We start from the raw sequence: 24063 nt of genomic DNA, 5'->3' as shown, positions 1-24063 counted from the left end.
TATATATATTTCTCTATATTTATATACATCTATATCTATATATATATATGTATTAGCACATAAAAATGTCCTTGTACTTTTATATAATAAACGATTCAATGCCGAAGCCGGCAGCAAACAGACCGCCAGCCGCCTTAACAGAGCTCTGTTAATTACAGCACTGATAAGAGCCGGCGAAATGCAAGGCGCCAGAGAGCGCAAACCAGACAGAGAGAGCACAACACAGAGAGAGAGGGAGAGAGAGAGAGCAAGCCTTACTGTTGCTGCTGCTGCTGCTATGTAAAATGCAACTGTAAAGTGCCCTGTAGTTGCGTGGCACTAAGCCAACACCAATACCAATGCCAACAGTGGCCGACATACATGTCTGTATCTATGTATGCATGCATATATATACGTATGTGGGCCAGAATGCGGGGCGCCGTTGTACGAGCAACTTGCAACACGGCCGAGTGCCGACTGCGTTGCGCTGCGCTGCTCGGCGCTTTTGAGCTCTGCTGCTGTCGTCGTTGGTTTGCACAACGACAACTACAACTACAACACATTTAGTTTGGGGGCTGCCGCTACACAACCCTTGACCAAGGCTCAACTTCGTGTTGAGCTCGCCTGCCTTGCATTATATACATGCGACAACACACATGTAGATGTAGCCCTGTTACCTATGTGTTGTTCGGCGCTGCCTGCTGCCTGCTGCTGCTGCTGCGATTGCTACGACTGCTGCTGCAACAATCGCAGTTTGCACAAACGCCAACATTTAGTTGAACGCGGCTGTTCCTTCAGGAAGGACGCGCAGCAGTTGCCATACAGCCAAAGAAGTCAACCAACCATTTAGTCAGCCAATTACTTGGCTTTCAGTGTGTCTTAACTTCAAAATAACAACTTTTTTTTCTTTTTTTTTCGCTGTAACTGTTAGCCAAGTTAGCCAAGTGTTGTAATCAGAACTCAAGTAATTAGGCAACAGCTAACCACAGCTGAGACGTTAACAGAAGCCGGCGCTGTAAACTTTACAGCGCTCGTTACATGAATGCTACAGGCAGCAACTGCTCTGAGCACTTGAATTGACTCGTTAACTTAGGCAAGGCCCGCCAGCAGCATCTTTAGAAATCAGCGTTTTGGTGGGACGGTCTAATTGGCTAATTGGCAACGCTAATAAAGCGTTGCATGCCACATTGCAAGCGGCAAGCGCATGCCATGCATCGAATCGCAGTTTGAGATACGCGAAAACGAAAAACAATTTGTCTCTGTTGCCCGATTTACTACTTCGACTTTAAGCTGTTCTTGCCTCTACTTTTTTTTTTTTGTCTTGCTGCGCTATTATGTGTAATTTTATTAGACTTTCGTGCTCAGTGAACATTACTTGAAAAGATACTCTACTAACATCAAAAGCGAATACCAAGTGGCTGAACTAGTTGTTGCTTCGTCGCAAAAAAAAAAAAATAAATAAAGAAAAAGAACAAGAACAAAGTGCATTCTATTTGATTATTAAAGTCAACAAGTTGCTGCAAAATCTCATAGACAACAAACCAGGTGAGTTTCATATGACAAAGCAGCAGCAGCAGCAGCAGCTGTTGCTCTTACTGCTGCTTTTGCTGTTCTTTTACCTGTTCTTCTCCTATTATTACATGCTGTGGCATTATGCTTAAGTGTTGATTATGTTTAGGATATTATCTGGCTTGTCAAGAGCTTGTGCTGTGGGAAAATGTTAAAAGGTGAAGCAAAATGTGCTTTGATTAAAAGATAAATAAAGCTTGATTGTCAGTTGATCGAGGCTTGTTATTAAACTTCATATCCATTTAATGAAATTGTTAGAGTTGTCTTAAATTGTAGTAAAACAAAATTATAATTGTGCACTTGAATCATTGAAAATATTCATGATTAAGTGTTGAAAGCTTTAGAAACTTAAAAAATAAAAAATAAAACATTTACCGATATTTTAATTATTTATTTTATTTATTGCTGAGGTTGGTTTGTTAGAGATTAAATAAAATGTATAGGCAATTTAAATTTTGGTAGAAGCCCGAGTGTTTACACAGAATCGATTGAATTAAGAAGATATTCTGTTGGTTTTTCTTATAGTATGTACAAAAAAAAAAAAAAAATTTAATTGAAGATAGACAATTTAAAAAATACTAAAGATTTTGATTAGAATTTTTTATTTAAATGAATAAATTGTATAAAATTAACATGTTTGAAAATTTTTGTAGAAAAATTTAAAAAATTAAAATACCAGAACACAGATCATATTCTCAATTCACATATGCTAAAATATACCAGAATCTACTAAAATATTATATCATAATTGAATTTAATTAACAGTTCTCAATCCTTAATTAATTCATATATTTTTGAAGCAAATTATTGATATATGATATGTTGAGTAATGAATATATATGAAATATATTAAATTTTTGTTAATGACTGAAACATGATATTTAAGTATTTTTAATTCAAACCCACAATCCTCGCTCTTTTCCATAATCGGTAGCCCAATTCTTTTTCATAATCTTCTGTTTTAATATCTTTCTCAATTATTGTTTTTGTTTTACCTTGGAATTAAAGTTAGCATATGTATGTCAATATTTTATATAAAAAAGCTAGTATACTTCAATTTTATAAATATAAAAAGCAGGTTCTTTCTATTTGCTGTTCATTTATTTATTTTTTATTTTTTGTATTAAAAATATTTTGAATTTTTCTAAGCTGAACTTCTCAGATATATCTATTGCAAATATAGATTTGTTTTTTTAAACGTATTAAGTAAAATACTTTAAGTAAGGCTTATAGCAGTTTCAAAAGAATAAAATAAAATAAATTATACTTTAAGTAATTTAGATCCAATTTATAATTTATATGAATGCGCTGTGAAATGTAAATATAAATTTAAATAAATATTAAATATTTACAATAAATTGCTCAAGATTCTATCGCCCTTAGTTATCTCATATATTCGTAATTTATGTATAAATCATAGAGCAAATAAAATATTACAAAAATAATAAAGCTGTTAGCACACAAACTAAAACTGAATAAAATATACACAAACATTGTCGGTTATTTTAAAAATATATTTATATTCATATATATAAAATACGCAATTAGTTTGCAACGTTGTTAAATAATCCAAACATTTTTACAAGCGGTTCCCCTTTGTAAAGCTGCTGAAACTTTATAATCTGACGCCTTGGTTTGTTTACATGAATTCCAAATGCCTCAGCCGCAACAGCAACAACAACAACAGCAGCAATAACAATAACAATAACAAAAACAATGAGTAGAGTATCAAAAAAAATTTTCCATATTTACACAAGACAATTTACACACTCGCCTATCTGAATGGCACAGACAGCAGCAGACGCCGAGGCGTGGCAGAGCAGGAAAGGAGAGTGAAGAGAGGAGAGAGGGAGGAGAGCTTGGTAGAGCTGTCTGTCTATTTGTAAGCACTGACTGCCTGAGTGAGTGAGTGAGTCGAGGTTATTTTGTAAATTGTGTGTAAGCCGAACTGCTGCCTGCTGAACATGCAAAAGTCCAACAAGTTAGCTAACGTGTGTCTGTGTGTGTGTGTGTGTGTGTGTGGCATGTGGCATGAATGAATATGTGGCAAGTGGAAAAACGGGCAGCCAGGCTAAGGACAAGTGTCGGTAGCAAAAGCAATTGTTATTTTACTCCACTGCGGTTGCTGTCTAGGTGTGGGTCTGTGTGTGTGCCTGTGTGTGTGTGTGTGTTGCAACAACAACAACAATTGCAGACGGAAGTAATTCGATTCTGTTGGCATGTTGATGATGAGCCTATGACATTCTTATGCCATCCACGGACGGCCAGTCCAATAAACAGTCAAACAAACAAACCAGCCAACTGTCTGCCACACAGTCACAATTGTCACAGCTGTCAGAGGGTGGCTGGATAAAGGGCTTATGGGGCATGCAACAAGGCCGAGAGAAAATCTGATTTTATTAGTGCACATTAATAACACACATTGCACACTGCACAATTAATACAATTATTTATGCACTTCCCGTGCCGAGAGCCAAAAATGAATTTCACCCAAATTTTGGCTGCAAAATGCATGGACTAAATTTCATATTATTACTATTAGAATTGTAATAATTTATTTACAACATTAAATGAAATTAATTGTAATTGGGCGACAAATTGTTAAACATTTTGCCAACTGCTTACTCTACAGTAATTGCACACTAAATTACATTTATTACACATTTTTAAGAGCTCGAGTTGTTGTTGCTGTTGTGGTTCTTGAAATGCATTTAGAAATGCATTCAGCTGCTTAGCGTTGCATTATTTATGGCATTAATAGCTGTCGGTTGAGTCTGAATTAGTTGTCTTCCAAAAAAAATGTATTTTCTAATTTATGAAAAAGAAATATTTCTATTTATAAATGGTTTTGGATAAATATATAAATAGCATTTTAATTGAGAGTGCCTAAATTCCAGCTTTATTTATAATAATTTTTCGAAGACTAAATTTCTAAATTATTGAGATAATAAATATATATAATAAATATAAACTGAAATTTCTACAATTAAGAAATCTCTTCAAAATATTCAACTAAAATAATATGGAAGAATGCGTTGGTAGAGACTGCCCGACTAGGGCATACCCTGAGAAGATACACATTTCTTCGCAAAAAAAATGCATTGTCAAAAAAAAAAAAAAAAAAAAAAAAAAAAAAAAAATTAGATTAATTTATATATATTATGTTTTTTTTTTTTCTTTTTTAATTGCATTTTATTGTCTGACAATCCTATTTCAAGATCAGTTGGATCGCCATCGTTTCAAGGGATTATAAATATGTAGATTATATATCTTTATATATATGCATATATATAATTAAAAAATGTATACACTTTGCAAGTTTCAGCTAGGTATTTGTTGTTTTTTATTAGTTAGTAAATTTTCAAAGCTCTATAAAAAAAATATTTTTAACAAGAGCTTGAAGCTACATATTCTGAAATGGTAGCACCTAAACTAGATTAGCAAAGTGAAGACGATGGTGATAGGTATGAAGAAAACTTGTCTTTTATTCTTATCAAATTCACTGCATTAGGAGTTTTAAAAATTAAAGTACTGAAAAATAAAAAATTAAAAAAAATAGATAGATAAATATATAAAATAAAAATGCTCAATTTCCCACTGCAAAATGTATCTAAACATTTTGTCAAACTTCAGTTTAACTCCAATTCAAATGTAACACCAAGACTTTTGACATTTAACTCTACGCACTATAAACTAATTATGAAAAGCAACCGCAAATTGTTAAATGAATTTCAAGACGAAAAATGTCCGAAAATGTGCCTAAAACTGGGCACTTTACATGCGGTCAATCCACGTCGACAGCCTGCCAATCAAACTGGACAAAAATGTGTCCAGGTCTGCGTAATTGCTTCAGTTTAAAAATGCATGACAAGTACTTTCTGGCAAAAGCGCTCAAAAATGCTCAAAGTAATAAAATCTAACTTGAGGAAACATTGCCTTAAATGTGTCTTTTGATTATCCAACTAGACGTGTGTGTGATATTTTTATTAGGCCTGCGGTAAATGGTTTTTTGCCAACGATGAACAACTGGACATCAATATTTAATTTCATTACAAACCACAAAATGCCAAAAGAGCATCAACAATGACAAAAACGTAATAAATAATTCCCATCAAATATCTTTCAATATGGAAATGTTCATTTAAATATGCCTTTGAGGCGGTTCAATTTGAAGTCCATTAAGGTTAGCCTGAAGGACAGCTCTTTCTCCCTTCCTCTCTCTTTCACTCAGTTCTCTGTCTGTTTGTCGTTTACACCTAGCTGTAAACCAAGTTGAAAACAATTTGTTGTTCATATATCTGGCTTAAAGCTGCAGCCCAGAGCAGAGGCACGCCCAGTTGCCCACACGCACGCACACCCCCACAAATGGCGAAGTGCAGCTGCCGGCTGCATGTCCTTGTTATCCTGCCTGCCTGCCCTTCAGCTGGCCGCTTTAGTGCCTGCTTAAAATGATAACGTTGAGTGTCCCACACAGAAGACAAATGTGTGCCATTCAGGCGTGAAAATATTCCACTATAAATACACATAAACCGTTAAATCACACTTTAAGCTGTGTGTAATACTCTCTCTTTCTCACTCTTTCTGTGTCTGTCTCTCTTCATCAAATTGTGAGCATTTCGTTATTTATAGACTTCTCGTAGCTGTAAAAGGGAAAAGTTGGCTGCTAACCAGACGCTAAATAGTAGGAAAATCTAATTATGAATAGCTTAAGGTCCAAGCCAAGTTTTTTCTAATAAAAAAAAATATACAAAAATTAACGTCCCAAAAAATGTAAGCTGCAAAAAACTAAAATCAATAATAGCTAAAGCTGGGCAGAGTTTTAATTGGAAAATTTGTGGAACTGCTAAGATTAATGATGGACAGCTGGTCAGCTTGACTTTCATGTTTTGTTTAAAAGTCATTTTACAGCATTTGAACTACATTTTGGCCTTCAGATTTTTTTCGAATAGAGAACATCAAGACTTCGTCTCAAGAGCAGTAGACTTTTAAGAGCTGATGGGATGTGTATAAATTTTATTGATCAATAGGAAGAGCAAAATTTATATAGTATTAAATTAAAAATAATATTTTTAATAGCTTTTCTTATTTTTTCTTAACCAAACTGAAATTTGTGTTTTTTTTTTTTTTTTTTTTTTTTTTTTTTTTTTTTTAATAAACCAATCAAACTTTGGTTAGGATATATTCTAGTAGAGTACTTTCAACTAAAGCACTTTCTCACATTTTGTATTTAATATTCTCAGTGCCAAAACTGCCTACTGAATGTAAGCAGTGCAGGGTATCTTGAGCTGATCTAAAGTAATTCCCACAAAATATACAAAATAAATGCTGAAAAATTAGGCTAATTCACATTTTTAGATGACAACACTCAGATACTCTATACAAATCTTTAAACAAGCATAAAATAATTTTTTAATACAAATAAATGTTATACAAAGTGTGTTTTGTCAACGAGAAACGATTTAGGTAATACTTTTATCAAAGCATCAATCCAGTTAAAATACCCTATAGCATTATCGCATCTCTTACATTTTATAAACTGAATTTGGGATTAACTTTATTTACTTTAGACAAACAAACGAAAAGTGAACTCTTTATGCTAACAGCCCGTGCTTTCTGTACTAGGCACCCTCTATCTGTCTGTCTCGGGATGCTGCCCAAAATTGGCAAGCAGCGCAGACAAACATTCCCCCTCACACCCCCTTCACCATCCTTCCGCAGACCACGCTCGTGCTGCTGTCTGGCTCCTCGTTGTCGGTAGCCGGCAAAAAAAGGAAGAAAAAATGTCAGTAAATGGCAGTAAATGTAAAACGAGCTGCAAAAACCGAACCGAGCAGCGGCGACCCAATTTTCCTTAGCTGTGAAATCGCAGCTTTCATTAACCGCAGCGTCAGACGATTGGGGCGTAGTCTGGTGGGGTGGTTTGTGGTCGAGGGGAGAGCGGAGTGTGGAGCAGTGAAGTCTGTGGCAACTGTCGCGACTGTCAGTGACTGCGTGGCAAAAACTGCAACAAAAACAAACGCATTTCGAGCTGCGTAATGAAGGCGAGGCAGAGGTGGTAGCTCCCAGGCTGCACAGCCTTTCGGCCCTTGGATCCCCTGCGGTGCAGCCCGTGGGTGAACTCACATGGGCGCCAACATTGTTTTGGCTGTGCAAATTGCTGGCATTTTATTTATATGGGATAAAACATATATCTTGTATACATATTGTATATTTAAAGATATATAATGTGGAAAGTGTTTTTGCTGACAGACTGACTAACTGCCTGAGTGACCGACTTTTCGATTAATGAAATGAAAGCTGACAGGCTTTCCCATTTTCAAGAAATTTGGGCTTGATGACCCAGTAAAAAAGTAGCTTATTGAATTTGCCGCTTCTGTTGGAGGAAAATGAAGGAATAGCTATGCAGTCCATATATGTAATTTACATACATTACATGTTGACTTAAGCGCATTAAAGCTTCAATTAATAATATGCTTTCTGAGGCTTAAAGCTTTTAAAATTACCGCAGAAGAATGTGTATAACACTATCTAAAAAGTTCTCATGATATACGAGGGCTATAATATATCTTATATTATCTTTTTAATAAATAAATAAATAGGCTCTAGTAGAAATATCCTTCAATCAGGCTGAAGCTGATTAAATTTATAAATGATTTAAATAAATATAAATATTGAGAACATTTTTTTTTTCTAATTATATATATGTATTTCTAGTTATATATATAATGTGCGGTATAGGCATCAAATATAAAATATATATTTCAAAGAACAAATAAAAAACCATTAAGCTTTACGGAAAATCTGATATTGTAATTCCCAATAAATACTATGACTTCAAGCATACATTTCCCAGACAAAGCTTTAAGTTCTCTACGGCTTAGGAGTAAATCCTTTATAATGGACTTCAGCAATTTACCTACAAGCTGCCTAGTGTTGGAAAACTTGTATATTTCATGCCTGCACTTTAAGCTCATTAAAGCTCCGATGTGTAAAAATCGAACGCATTTCCGCTCCACTGTGAAGTCTGGATAAATAGTTGAAGTTGAATGAAAAATCGCACTGAAATCAAGGCAAGCAAATCATACTCTTGTATAATGCCTAAAGCTATGCTAAAGCTCACCTTTGAGTAAACTTATGATCAACGTTCAATTGCAAGGTATTTCTTATTTGTTTTCGTCTATTTTTTTATCTTTTCGTTTTTGTTTGCCTGACAGTGAATACGGAAATTAAATTGTCATCGTTGGCTCTTGGCTGGCCCATGGGCCCGAAGGATGCGCTCGCTCTCAAGTGTTTGTGTCATTTGCAATTAATTGGCTTTCGACCAGGGGGGCTTTCCGCTGTCCGATTTTGGCATTTCAATTAGGATCTGGCAAAATGCAAACGGGCACAAATATTGCAATAATTTGCTCGAATATCGAAACCATTTGCAGCGCCTAAAAGCCGACTGCATTTTTAATTAGTCAAAGCTAATGCAATTATGCCGCACAGATATCGAAGCACGTACGACTTATCGTTATCGAACTTTTAAGCAGCCAAGCAAAATGTTGCCTTTTACTTGTGATGATGTGAGTTAGGTAGAAGGTGGAACTATGCATATCCTTACGGTCATTTATCCTGTGCCTGCTTGTGTAACCCCTGACAGGAGGCGACTGCTGCTGCTGCTGCCGCTGCTGCTGCTGCTGCTGCTGCTCCTGCTGCTTCTGCTGCTGGCATATATGCTAATGCCAGGCAACTGTTACTAGAACTGCAGCGACTACGACTGCGACTCGTCCTGCCCCAAAAACAAACTCTCGAAATATGTATGCCAAATGCGATTTACATATAACGTTCTGTTTGCCGACCATTTTGTGTGTTGGTGTATAGCCAGTTTTTTGGTATGCCTTTTAGTACGACTCTTGACGTTGCTTTGAGCCGAGACGACTATGCACTTTGAGCCACAATCAGGTATGTTTGCCTCAAACCCTCCGACTTTGTGCGGCTCTCTGGGCATCAGTTGGCAGAGGACATATCAGCCTGCTCGGTGCAGTTATGACACCCGGCCGATGCTGATTTACATGAAAATTAGCTGGACATTTGATCCATTGTTGTTCACATGTCATTAAAATGCTAAAATCTTACATGCAGGCGTATGCATTCAAATGATTGCACGAAATTTATGCTAATATATGTATGCACATATAACCAGCTCAATTGCCAATCACAATAACTTTCAATTTAAAGCGTGAACGAAATTCATTTCGATCTCAAATAAATTGGAAATGAGTGAAGGCGTTGCCAATCGTTGAGTCGCATGCCAAAGTCGCTTGTCATAAAGCCTGGCAAATGGATATGTATACATCTATGTGTGTGTTTCTGTGTGTGGGTGTCTGCATCTGTTTTGTTTTTGCAGCAGCTAAAAGGCATTGCCGACATAAGTTTGTGTGGCACAAGAATTTTTCCTTTTCCAACCAAGTTGCACGATAAATCTCGACCGAAAGTTCTGCTTGACTAGCGCGGGCTGAGAGTTGAAGGGGGTGTATACGGCCCGCAGGGGGAGCTTGCCTATCCGACAGATTGTGTAAAATATGCACTGCCTTGGTGGGGCACAGGGCACACAACAGCCAACAGTCACCAAAGGCGGGCAACGGCCACCAAAGCACTTGAAGCTGACACAAAGCGCATTATGGTTATCAACATGATTATGAGGGAGAAGAAAGAAAATAAAGAGAGAGAGAGAGAGTAAAGCTGCTGGCACAGTGGCCAAGAAACATAGGCGAACACTCAAAATACTAAATTACATTTGGCACTTGGCCAACACTCTTAACTCTTAGCTCGAACAATCATCGACTAATCATTTTAATGGCAAACGAATGGCACTAAATGAAAAAATATGAATATCAACATTTAGTTGTTTGAAATGCGAGGGCAGACTAAAGAGTTACCGTTAATAGCTATTGAAGTTTGATATGATTTGTAAGGAGTTTAAGAAATGATTCTCTGTCACATGGAATTTGAAGAGAGGGTGATAGTCGTAGCAAAAAAATTTTTTTTATTTTATTTCAGAGACCGCAAATAAGAGTTATGAATTTGAGCACATTCAAAAAAGGCATAATTTTTATATTTTATTTTATTTTTATTTTATATTTTATTAAATTACTCAAAAATAATTCGTATTTTTTTCCATCAATTTATAATCGTTACTGTCCCTGTTTTATTTAATAATAATATTGCAATAGCTGTTTTAATTATTTATAATATTTAGTTGCTAAAATATGTAATATAATTTGCTATTTATATAAATTTAAAGCTTGAAGCAGTCTGAGCTAAATTCTGATTTCTGATTTCAATAAATATTTTCAATATTTTCTTGCCTGCTTAGCTGTTGCATTCCATAACTTTTCAGACTGCCCTCGCAAATTAAAAGCCTAACGTATGAAAACGCTCTTAAAACTAATTACAAATAATGGCTATAAGCAAAAATAAAATAAATGCAAAGTCATGTAACACAAATATATCCATATATAGAGAGAAACAGACAGATATAGGGCCATTACATACATATCTCATACCAAATACAGATCCAATAAATCAAGCTGACTAACTGCTTGGACGAGTGGGCAAAGCTCTTCAGTTGCGTAGGCCCAAAGGGACGAGAGGTTAGCGAGGTTTGCGTGCTGCCGAGTTTACAGTTACTTTTATTGGTATTTGCTGGCAAACAGGATGCCCCAGCAATGGAATTCGATTTCCAGCTACTTTCTATGCCAAAAACGAAGTTTTCGACCAACAACCTACTTACTGCAACTAGGGACTAGGACAAGGGGAATGTGGGGGGCGGGGAGAGCAGTAAGGGATGCCAGGTCCATAAACACGTGATAAAAGCTTTGCTGGCAATTTTAGCTTTGAAGACGAGTGTAACAAGCAGCTAAACAGCATTACAGTGCAACCCAAACAACAACGACAACAACAACAACAAAGTTGTGGCAACACAATGGCCGCGACACATTGAGCGTCAGCGCGGCACCAAAGACAGGCGGCAATGCCAATGCCAAGGCATTGGGTTAGAGAGTTAGAGAGACAGACGGTCAGAAATGGAACTTTAAAGAGAGCATCTGAGAGAGGGAGTTACAGGAAGAGAGAGGGAGAGATATAGAGAGACAGAGTGAGAGAGTGTGTGAAAGAGAAAAACAGAGAGAGACATTAAGTCATACCAGACTGATTGCCAATGTCAGAGACAGTCAAGACAGTCAATCAGTCAGCCAGCCAGTCAATCGGTCTGTCACCCATGCAGTCAGTCAGTCAGTCAGTCAATCAGTCACTCAGTCAGTTATTCAGCTAGTCATAGACTCTTTGTCTGCCAGCCTGCCTGCCGGCATTGTGCCATCTACTTACGAGCTTCGCTGGCGCTGAGTGTTGTTCAGCCGTCTGAATGTGTCAAGGGTCATTTTAAACTTTCTGGCTTTTAAGCTGCTCGCGTTTCAGCTGCTCACTCTTTTTTTGTGCAGCTTGGCAAGAGTATTGGCTATTTGTCATCGAATGCGTAATGCATTGAGACAGCTTTGAGTATGCAGAAATCAATAGAGAAGTCATTTAAGACATGGCACACTCTTTGCTGGGCAATTTATATTCTGACTAGCTGGCCCGGCAAACGTTGCATTGCCCTCTATATTATTTCTAGGTAAAAAATTGTTGAAAGCTATGTTGTTCAGGCTGGGATACACTGATAAATTTATTAATCGGATTTTCATTCAAGCACCTTGTTGTAAACGACATTCTTCGTTTTTTGGTCGGGTGCAAGAACAAATAATGCGGATCGTTTGCCAACACGTGAGCATGCCACGTACAATTGACCATGAGAAAAACACGCATTTTCTAGATTGAGGCCACAAATAGTCAAAGATTGGCCCTGTGACTTGTTGATCGTCATGGCGAAGGCAAGACGAAGCGGGAATTGAATTCGTTTAAATTCAAAGGGCATATCTGTTGAGCTCATCGGAATCCTAGGAATAAGAACTTCCTCATCTTTAAATTTTCCTTTGAGTATCAACGCGTGAATCACATTGCTCATCAGTTTTCTTATCACCAAACGCGTTCCATTGCACAGTTTTGGTTGGTTTAAATTTCTAAGCATGCAAATCATGGAGAATTGCTCTTTTCATAGCTGTGTTCATTTCTTGACGCCGGTCAAGTTGTTCTTCCATATTGCCCATGAAGTATATTTGCAAGAATTTTTGCTGTGCATCTTCAATAGGTTGCAATGATCCAATGCGATGGCAAATCTGGCCTTGAATCTTTAAATTCAAAGCCATAGTTATTATAGTTATATTTACAAACACTATTTACAGAAATCTAACAAACTACATTATTCAAAATTTTTTTTTGGCAGTCATAGAAAATAAAATTTTTAACGTAAATTACCTTAAATATCCGTCTCCAATATTTTCCGCCCCAAATTATGTCATTTGGAAACAGGCATTGTATTTTTGAGTGTTCGCTAGAAAATGTCGTGATTCTAGTGTTTCGCCATAAAGCAGGGAACGCAATGGCTATGGTGACCGGTAATGGCAATGTCACTTTACCACTAAGGCAGCACAAACCGGGCGTTTCACCAGCAAACTTCAATGCGCCACAATGCTAGCAAACAACGTCCATTGGACCAATGCAAACTAAACGATTCAAGCTGTAATCAATGGTGCAATCATATCGAAACGCTGCTCGATTCAAATCAATCCTTGAACCATTTCTTATTGCCATTTCACGGGCTGCCTCTCTTTGAGAAGCACGAATTAAGGCCCTTCTTCCCTGGGTACTAACGCGGAGCCTTTCTCGGGCGATTTCTCGCTCTTCGTCAGATAATTGACTCGCGCTATTCCGTTGCCTAATTGCATTATGGGTCCGCCGGGAAAGATTAGATCTTCTAGGACGCGGCATTTTTATTAATAGTAATACTGCCCTCGCACAAAACCATATAAAACAATCGAGAAATATAAATATAAATAATTTACACAAATTTATGTTTGAGACAAACAAATACCTGAACTTTCGAGATATTTAGCTTTTGTAAAAGTCCAAAAATACGATTTTTAATAATTAACTTTTTTTTTTTTAATTTCGAATTTTGAATTTTGAATTTTTTATTTATTTTTGATTGTTAGGTTTTAATCTTTTGATTTTTTTTTTAATTTTTGCAGATTTTTGATTTGAAATATTTATAAAGTTTAAAAGTCCGAAAATATAAAAAGCCAAAAATACACTTTTTAATAATTACCTTTTTTTTTTTTTTAATTTCGAATTTTTAATTTTTTATTTATTTTTTGAACAGTCAGGTTTTAATCTTTTGATTTTTTGCAGATTTTTGATTTGAAATATTTTTCCTTTTGATTTGAAATTTTTTTTTTTTTTTTTTTTTTTTTTTTTTTTTTTTTTTTTTTTTTTTTGAATAGTCAGGTCTGCTCGAGGTCAGGAGACCGTAGACTGACTGACTACATTTGTTTATTTACTTCTACACTATTGTCAAAACTGTCACTGTTACCAAGCCTACTGGGTATAAAAAAAATTTGAACATTTGGGGAAAAAACCGCGTTTTTCAAGTATTCGGCAAATTTTTTCAGTATTTTTAAGACCCTATACTAAACTCGTTGCGGAGACAAATCCAACAAATCAAAAACCATGAAAATTGGTTCAGCCCAAATCAAGTTATAAGCAGTCTTCACTTTTACACAACTTTCTTTTATATATATAGATTATATTCGTTTATTGCCAAATTATTGAAATGCATTTCTTCTTATTGCTTGGCAGCTAGACTAAGTGAGCATAGAGCATAATAGAGAGTCATTATAGGTTTTCAATCAATTTTAAGTGTCAATATGATGAGGAGTATCTAGTAGTGGAATTTAGTATCAGTTAATGTTTAGGATTAAATTTCCAATGTCTGAAAATTACACTTGATTGCAGTCGTCAGCTGGACGTCATCAGGTTAGCGCATTCTTCGCGTTCTCTATAGCTATAGTCAATCATTTTTGTACACGACTGTGTTTATTTCTTCTTAAAATAAAATAATATAAAATCAAATTCTGCTCTGCTCAGTAAATTGATTATTAATTTTTAAACAAGCTTTAATAAATGGTTGCTATAGATTAGTTAATAATCCTATGGGTATTCAATCTATTTTCTATGGTATTTCATCTGCGACTTTCTCAAGCAAAGGCGGCACTCCGGCCTTTTATAACTTCTTTTCATTTTATTTGTTTTTCCGCTTTTATATGCAGCTGCAGCTCTCGGGCTTTTATAGATTTCGGCCTTAAAGTAACAAACACTGGCAGTCGCATGTAATTGGCTGCAGTTCAGCTACGCATGTATATAAACATATGTGAATGTGTAAATGTTTATATATGTTTGTATATGTATATATTGATATACATTTGAGCTATCACAGCTGGCCACAAATTCCAGTCAGATTACTTAAATATGCCACTTAACATGGCTGTGCTAAGATGGCTTTGGCTCATCAACAGGGCGCTCAGCGCTTGGACTGAAGCATTTCAATTTATTTAATTTGATATTTGTTTTTGCAAGTGCAGCTGCGAATGTCTGTTGCGAAGATGCATGCTACACACTCAGACACACGCACTAGCACACACACACTTACACAGACCCATTACCAATGCCCAAGCGCATTGATTTGAATATGTCAGCAATTTGTGCAGTTTTGTGCTCGACTGCGCCTCGACTGCTCCAGCTCCTACTCCTGCTGCTTATGCAGCTTCGGCTTCAGCTTCTGCTTCTGTTACTACTACTGCTTCAGCTCTACATCGTCCTCCACAGCCTGTTCCTATGCTGTTGCCGCCAGGCGACGCTGCGTAATGCAATGTAAACCAAACCAAACAATTTAAAATCATGGCGTGCATTTGGCTTCAATTCAATTTCAACTGAAATGAGCTCCATGCCCTGCCTGCGGATGAGCGCCGGAGGGGCGTGACATTCTATATACATAGGTAGTCCAGGGGCACACTTTATTAAATTGCAATTTTCACTTACGTTGTAAACTATTAAATTACAAAAGAAAAAGAGAGCCTTAGTTTCATCTAAAACTAAAAACAAATGAAATAAAACTAGAGTTAACTCAGTTTCAAATAAAACCCTAGTCGCTAGTCAAGTTTATTTAGAAGAGAATTCTAAAGATGTGGAATTCTTGTGTTCTCAGAAATGCCAAAAATACAAATTAAAGAAAAGGTAGACTTTTTCTCTAAATAAATTCAATAGGGATTTTGTACATATATTATTTATCTTTAAAATAAAATTAAGAAAACAAAAGTTAAAACATATCAAATAGATATTATTTATAATATAATAAAAACTCATTTTAAAATACGTATGCAAAGAAGGAAATATATAATAAGATATAAAATAAAATTATATAGCGTATATTAAAAAATATATTATAATAATATATAGTGCTAATTTAAATTTTTAAATTTTATTTTTATGCTCAAAAAATTTATTAAAACAAAAAAATTACATAAAATGAATTTAAATTCATTTGTACTCATTTTATATTTTACATAAATTTAGCATTAATAAACATTATTTCTATTTTTACTATTTAATATTAAACTTCAAATATATTTTAATATTTTTCTATCAAAAAGAATATCAAATTTTAATTTTGCCATAAAAATGTTTTATGGCCTTCCTTAACGTGAGCTGCTCTCAGCTGTAAATAAATTCACGCACAGTCTGTTACATAAGTAAGTGAACATCGGCACTTGTTCGCACAACGAGCTCTGCCGTCGACTGTGTCAAGTGCAGACAACTGTGCGCTGTTAGTGCGATGTTAAGTGCTTACAGCGCGTTAACAGTGCAATACAAATGCGGAGCGATAAATTTGGCTAACGTTATGCGTTTTTAATACAGGCAGAACGGAAAGTTTGGGCATTTACAATGCCAAGGCCCAGTGTGGTTGTCGATGCTAAGAAGTTGTTGGCATTGTTTTTATTGACACTTGCACACAACTGTGTCATATAATTTATGGCTGGCAATTCGTAAACAAATGACAAACGAAAAGTGCATATGAAATTGGTATGTGTGTGTGTGTGTGTGTGTGTGTGTATATTTCTTAAGTCTGTAGCTGATGCAATATGAATTGTTGGTTGAGGAAATCTGAGCCGGTTTCCGTGTCCAAGTCGAAGACAAAACAATTAAAGCGTTGCTCAGGCCAATTAAAAGTTTGGCTAAAAGGACATCTCAACCTGGCCAAAAAAGCAATGCTATTGCCGCACGAACGCCTTGTTAGCGCCAACTTTATAGCAAATGCCAACTATTCGTCGTCGCAATTTAATGAGAAAATGTAGGACAGTGCCTCACTGCCTCACTGCCACACTGCCTGCTGCCTGTCTGCTGCTCTATTCACAGCCAGCAGCCAACAGCCAACAGCTAGCAGGGCAGGGCAGGACAGCATAGGACATGGCTTGAATGCGCAGACAGTGCCTGGCAACGTCTATGCTCAAGACTGAAGCCCCATTCAAGCAGTCTGAGTGCCGTTTATAAACCTACCTCCCCCTCCAGCCCACAGCCCTCACCTCAATCAGTTACAGAGCCACCTTTAAAGCGCTTGTTAAATAATTCACAAATCCGTTGCCGTTTTGGCAATTGGCGGTGCGCACAGTTGATGCTGTAAAATCAGAGTTTTGTTTACAACTGACAAACAAGCCGCGACAAAAGCCGCAACAACAATCGCAAACTGACAGAATAACAAAATTAATTATGACACCTGCGTTGCCAGCATGCCCTTCACCCACCTGGCCACCATCACCCTTACAACCCGTTGCAACGCTGCGTGTTGCACGGAATGCGTTGCATATTTTAGTGCGTCGCCAGCAGCAAATAAGGTTTTGGCCGCCCAAAGTCTGGCTCACGGTCCTGATGCCCCAGGCTGGCTGGCAGGATGTAAGAGTTGTTTTTGTTGTCGTAGGCTTTAAAGCTGCAGACGCCACGAATGTCAAGTGCAAGAAAAATCGAGAAGAGAAAATTGCAGGTGACTCTTACAGACGGACAGACACCCGCTTATAGCAGATGCTGCCAGCTAACCTTCAACTTTGATTGAAGTTCACTTTGGTCTAGATTCTTAATGAAAAGAAGAGTCTGGCAAACGAGTGTAACAGACTGACTAATACTCATTCACAGCCTGAGCAACGCTTATTCATAGTTAAAAGGCATATAGATTATGCTATTTGTCACTACATAAATGTTTTATATATATAGCTGAACTGGCGTTCCTTATGAAACTGAAAGCTTTTCTCGCCCCTTTTCAGCGAACTATCCCAAGTTAAAAATCTTTACCTTGAATATGAAACTCCTCTTAAACCCAATATGCCCCTTTATAGTGTTCATAAAAAACTTAGCAGACCACCAAGCATTGGCTAGCGGAACAATAAAAGCGAAGCCCCCTCATACGACGCGATATCCTGTAACCACTTGACCCTATCTACCGGCCGCATGCTACCCACTCTAGTGGCCATAAACTTTAGTGTTGTGGCCTCTGGACATCTTTACAACTTGCTGCGGCCAGCAAACTGCATAACAGTCGGTACCTCAGCACCTTCCACTACCTTCAGCACTTACATGGCTTTTAAGCTGCCTTTCCTTCTTTATGATAGCCAAGAGCAGCTTAACTTAGCTTGAAATTTAAATATGAAATGCTTTAAGCTACTCCGCACTGGGCGATTGGGTCGCAAAATGTTTATGGCACACTTCATTTGAGCCAATTGGCTGGCATCTATAAGGGCCTTACAGCTGTTTGTCGTAAAACATTTAGAATCCATGTAGAAGAAATTATTTGATTGCCTGTCTAAGGACTTTATGAATATAGTCAATAATGAAAGTTGATAATAGTGGAGTCTTTATGCTTCAAAATGTTATCGTCACTAAAGAATAGTGTAGAGCTAAATCGTATTTGTATATGCAATTGCACGGATCATAGCATTAGGTAACTCAGCGTAAGTAGAAGGGAGACAGATAACTAATATATCCACCATTGGCACATATGTGTTTATAGCATTCGATTCCATTTTGTTCTTCACATGTAGTGCGGCTAAAAGCTATAGTGCGGCTACAAGAGTGGCAGAGAGAGAGTGAGAGAGAGCGAGCGTGAGAGTGGCTAGTGCATATGTGCGTAGGGCTCACGCCATTGGTCGTTGCGCTTTTGATCCCGTTATCCCAAATGCATATTTAGCGCGAAAGTGATGCGTGACTGATACAGCCACATGAAGAGCACGTAAATACTCAATGAGTGCAAGTGAAAAGGGAAATTACCAAGCTGATTGGCTTCACATAGGCAAGCGCCTATTGAGTTTAAGTAGCGCTTGATTGATTCGGCGAGTGCTTTTTAATCCATTTCGATGAACTTAATCGGTAAATGGACTATAGATATGCACTAATATATTAAAAACATAAATTTCCTGTACATTATGCAATGCAGTCCCAGGGACAGTAAGAGCGAGTGAGAGGAATAGCACTTCAGTTAATTGAAGCTTCGTTCCCACACATTAGCAGAATTCCAGACGCTTGCAAAGGGTATATTAATTTGAATATTAGTTATGTAAGGCCTCTAACTAATTGGCTCTAATTGTATAACTTGAACAATTTTCACATATTATTTTCGAGATGTTTATATAATTTCTGTTAATTTCGTGTATAGAGTATTCAAAAGTATGATTTCTGGTTTCATCCCTTGCTAAAGTGCATTCCAGAAATAGCTAGCTTTAAATGGCCCTGGAGCAATTGTTGAAATGTTTGTGTTTGTTTTATATGCGAGTAGTTTTCACTTTTATTGGTGCACACAAGTAAAAGAAATTTTTATTTTTTATTTGCAAAATGTCTGCGCATTCTTAATTATATGGAAACTCGGCTGCAGTTGGTTTTATGACTTGCTAGGCTAAAGTATATACGTATCTGTAGTTAGACGTGTGTATGTGTGAGAGAGAGAGACTACATATTTTGGTTTGACTGACTGCCAATTGCAGAGCGTGAACTAATTAGCGCATTAGCATTTAGACGAAAAACTTTCACTGCACCACCTAAACTAAGTGGGTTAAACGCAGCGCTAGATGATTTTCATGTGGATGTGGTTTGCGGTTATCTGTTGCTGATTAAATATAAGTATGTGTGCGTGTGTGTGTATGTGTTTGTGTGCGCGCATGTGATTATTAACGCGCCTTATTATTGCATGCGCAGATTGATGGCTAATACAAATTGGCTTAAACAACCATGATGAACTTCACCTGCCTGCCTGCTGGCTGCCTGGCTGGTTGACACGTGCAGCAATCAGGCTGGAATGCAATTTACATAGCCGCAATGCAAATGCAAAGCAAATTTAAGCAAGTGCATGCCATTATATGCGGCATGCCGAAAATTTAATACTCTTACAGTCAGAGGATTCAAATTTACTCAGATGAGATTTAGGATCACAATTTTTTTTTTATATAAAAGCAGATATACTCTTCTAATCTATCAATCAATAAGCTCATCAGGCAATATGAAGACTTGGCATTACATACATATTCTAACCGTTACACGCTGTTTATATAGTTTATTATGCCTTATGAAAGCGTATAATAACAGCCACAGTGTGGGCGAAAGTGTGGGACTGAGAGAGAGCGAGAATGAGTGAAATAGAGGCAGAGACGGAGAGACAGACAGGCTGTCTGACTGGATTGTTGGTCAGCTACACCGCAAGGACGCGTTGATTTTCATGTAAAACAAATATCACTTAATGTGGCCGTGTCCTGTCGACGCTGGCTAATGGCAAAACAAAAGGCACGTAGTTGAATTCCAGTTCCAGTTTCTGCTGTTGTTGGTCTATCTGGCGGCCCACTGGGCTGGCAGCGTCAACGGCGTCATTTGGCCAACACGCAGCTGCTATCGTTGCAGACCTGCCACCTGGACACGTGTGCGTGTCCGGCTCATAATAAAAAGTGTGTGCATCAGGTTGCAAGAGTGCAGGGCGCAAAGGCAGAGCGGGCGAGAGGGATAGAGAACAGACAGAGAAAGAGTGGGTGGCGTAGGGGCTGTGTGTGTGGGTGTCCCTTGGATTCTGGACTGACCACCGCCAGCCATGTTGTCCGCTGTGCGGCATTAAAAGCAACTGTCGACAAACAACAACACGAGCTATAGAAACGGACCACCTGATGGCACTGACTCTGCGAGTTGTGCAGCCCAGCACAGTGGTGCGATATAAATATAAAATATTGGAAGAGTTTTTTTTAGTCTGATTTGATATAATATTAATATATAATTTAATTAACATATTTATCTAACAATTTTTACATTTTTAGCATGGAATTTCGGAATAGAAATAGATGATTATAAAAAATATATAAGAAGTAAAAAAGTTATTTAATTAAATTTAATTAATTAAATTGAAATAGAAATGCCACTGAAAATTTGTATATCTGACTTTTAGTTTTTCCTGTCTGTTTTCTATTTTAAAAACTGTTCATATATCAAATTTTCCATATATTGAGCATTTATATCAGACAATGGGTGAAATACGAATCATACTATGCTAATCTGTTTCACAAATTCATAATTCCATAAGTCTAAATTTGACAGTTAAATAGTTCTCTAAAGATGGAACCATAACACAATCGATCATAGCTAACATGCTATAGGATTGAATAATTTCAGTCTATGAATTTTTTTTTTTTTGAATATTACAGTGTAAATATTCTAGCTTGACTAGTAAAGTGATATTTAGTCGATTGGGGAAGACTATTAAATATTTTTTTTACTTCGTCTAATTAAATAGCTATAAAGTAATTTTCATCACATTAAAATAACATCTTAGCCCACTGTGCTGTGACTGCCTCGTGTCCAGGGCACTTAATTTTAATAAACAAAATACTCGACGCGTGTGCCTGGTGGAGCAGAAGCCGCAAGTGGAACTGGACCCAGGTCTATCAGCCGCAATGCATGCCAAGGCTGATGCCATATGGAAGGCACACACACACACGCACACAGACACACATACACATATAGGGAAACAATCTACATTCATGCGTGTGGTGCATTTGAGCAGCTCGGCTGCAGTTGTAATGAGCCGCACGAGAAATGCATAAAGTTTTCGGGCTTAAGTAGTTGAGGGCCAACGCGGCGGCACCCAGGAGATCGATGTCTAACCATAAGTCTGGCAGCGAGACGGCTGCGAGTGTCAGGCGACGTAAACAGAGGACCGTAAACAGGACCTGTACGGGTCGACGGCAAAGGCAGAGCCAACGGCAATGGCAATGGCTACGGCTACGACTACGGCTCACAGTTTTTGGCTTCGTGGCAGGTTCGCACGTGCGCTTGTCATTTTACTTTTAAAACTTTTGCGTTTTGTAGTTATTATTGTTGTTGTTGCTGTTGTTGTTTTTTTTCTTTGCTGCTTTTCAATTTTATTGTGGAAAAAGAACGGAAACTGTAAAAGGCGTTGGAGTGCTACGTGATTTACACCTAGGCGAATGTGCATCTGTGCATCATTTTACGAGCATGCTCTAGCTGCCGCATGCCACACATGCCCTATCATGCCACGCCCAGGCCATCCCGCCGCCTCCTCTGCTGTGCATCAACCCGTTTAATGTTTATAAGGTGCTGCTTTTAGCTGACAGCCAAGATGTTTGTTTACGCACATATATACATGTTATATGCACATGTATACACATATACATATATATTTCCGTTGATGACTCGCTGCAGAATTTATTCGAGTTTACAGCACGGCCTCAACCGTCAACGTTGATGCGACTTTTACGTGCATGTTGATGCGAGCTGCCGCAGCTGACAGCGAGAGAGTTTTGAGGCCACTTGCAGTTGCTCTCACTCATTTTTACCCAACCTCTCCATAGCCATCCACAAACCGCTCAGCCATTGGCCATGTCAAAGTCAAAGCCACGCGCAGCCATTGTCATTACACGCGCGAACGCTTACACGATTTAGCTGGGGAATGGCCTCAGAATATTTGGGCCAGAGGGCAGCAGCAGGAGCAGGGGCAGGGGCAGGGGCGGATTTTATAGACCTCGGGCAGCGGACTTGGCCGGATTGATTGTGGTCGCAGCGATGCTCGATTGCCCCCCGTTGCCCTGCGCGCTGAGCTTCCAGAATGCATTGCATTTTAATGAAGATATACGGCACAGCAGCCTTGGCCGTGGAAAGCGAGCGGAAAAGCGGAAAAGCGGAAAATGCGTGTCAGCCGCAGCGCCTCTCTGCCAACGTTTAGTTAACAGCCGCGTCGGTCAGTTAGCCAGTTTGGCGACTGTTTTGGGCCAGCCGCTGACAGAGGCGCGTGCCGCTCATTTTGCACGTGGGCCTGGCCAAAGGCGTCGCCAAGGCAGCTACGAGTTAGGTGTGGGTGTGTAGGTGTCGAAATGTATGTGTGTGTGTGTGTGTGAAAAGGAAATTTTTCGAATGGCTGTTTCACTGCTAAAATAAAGAATTGTTAACTGTGAAAGAGGAGAGACAGCAAAGGGAAGACAAATTAGAGACATTGCAAGGAAAAGAGGGGAAAAAAAAGGTTAAAAAAAGGAAATGAGGGAAAAAACTTTTGCTTCAGCAGTGAGCTGTAAAGGCGTATACAGAGTATTGCTTAAGAATTCATATTCTATAACTTACTTTTTTTTTGAGTTCTAAAAATAAATGTGTGGATATTAAATATGAAGCAAAGCGAGTATAAAACTCAATAACAACAGGTTTATGAACTATCACAAATATTTTTAATAAATACCCATTAGTCCTAGTACTTAAGAGAACTATGGTACAGTAAAAAGAGCTAGGGACGAAGAGGAACTACAGACGATCATTTAAGCTTATATATATACAGTAAACCGAAGCTAGAGTAGTTGATGCTCCTATTGGTCACTTAAGACTCGGCTGCAACGACCCCTACGAGGCACCGAGAGCTATTTAGACTTGAGTGAAAGCCTCCCTATATAAAGGGCAGCAGCTGCAACATTTCTTTAGTCGTCCAGGCCTGGTGGGGGTCAGTACAGTGTTGTAAAGTGATGTGATGATCGTTAAGCTAAGCATTAAAGACATGGAAGATATACTTGGAGGAAATATTTGGATGAAGTACTTGTATGAAATACTTAGAGGAAATTCTTAGAGGAAATACTTAAAGGAAATACTTAGGGGAAATTCATAGAGGTAATAGTTGGAAGAAATACTTCGAATACTAAATAATTAGAGGTAAATAATGAGAGGAAATACTCAGAAGAAATACACTGAGGAAACACTTAGAGGGAATAGTTCAATGATGTACTTAGAGGAAATACTATAAACTAATTAGAGGAAATACTTTGAGAAAATACTTGGAAGAAATCCTTAGAGCAAATACTTACAGGAAATAGAGGATATACTAAGAGGAAATACTATACGAGCTACTTAGAAAAAAATACTTATAGGAAGTATTTGAGGAAATACTTAAGGGAATACACATGTTATTACATTATAAAACAAAAACGAAATTCTATAAAATTTATTTTGAGCTCTTTATATTAATATTAAACC

General features: G+C 37.6%; 1 protein-coding gene and 1 long non-coding RNA gene across 5 annotated transcripts in view; one reads left to right on the top strand and one right to left on the bottom strand.

Moving 5' to 3' along the window:
- Positions 1-746: 746 nt before the first annotated feature.
- fru (sex determination protein fruitless) overlaps positions 747-24063 on the top strand; it is a 171478-nt gene continuing 148161 nt past the window's right edge. For 3 of the 4 annotated variants that reach the window (XM_089475348.1, XM_089475340.1, XM_089475335.1), the window contains exon 1: positions 748-1524. The gene's annotated coding sequence lies outside the window, so the exon portion shown is untranslated. Of the gene's footprint in view, positions 1525-24063 lie in introns of all 4 variants that reach the window. The other variant, XM_089475353.1, reaches the window with a different exon arrangement.
- Positions 12222-14317, bottom strand: LOC149270223 (uncharacterized). Its single transcript, XR_016271248.1, has 2 exons — positions 13559-14317; positions 12222-13472 (listed from the first exon to the last, which is right to left on the bottom strand). It is a non-coding gene; the product is annotated as an uncharacterized LOC149270223 (long non-coding RNA).

The sequence above is a fragment of the Drosophila arizonae genome, chromosome 2, assembly GCF_054131065.1.
Source record: "Drosophila arizonae isolate 15081-1271.41 chromosome 2, UAZ_ARI_1.0, whole genome shotgun sequence".
NCBI lineage: Eukaryota > Metazoa > Arthropoda > Insecta > Diptera > Drosophilidae > Drosophila > Drosophila arizonae.
This window is presented reverse-complemented; position numbering and strand designations above follow the sequence as displayed.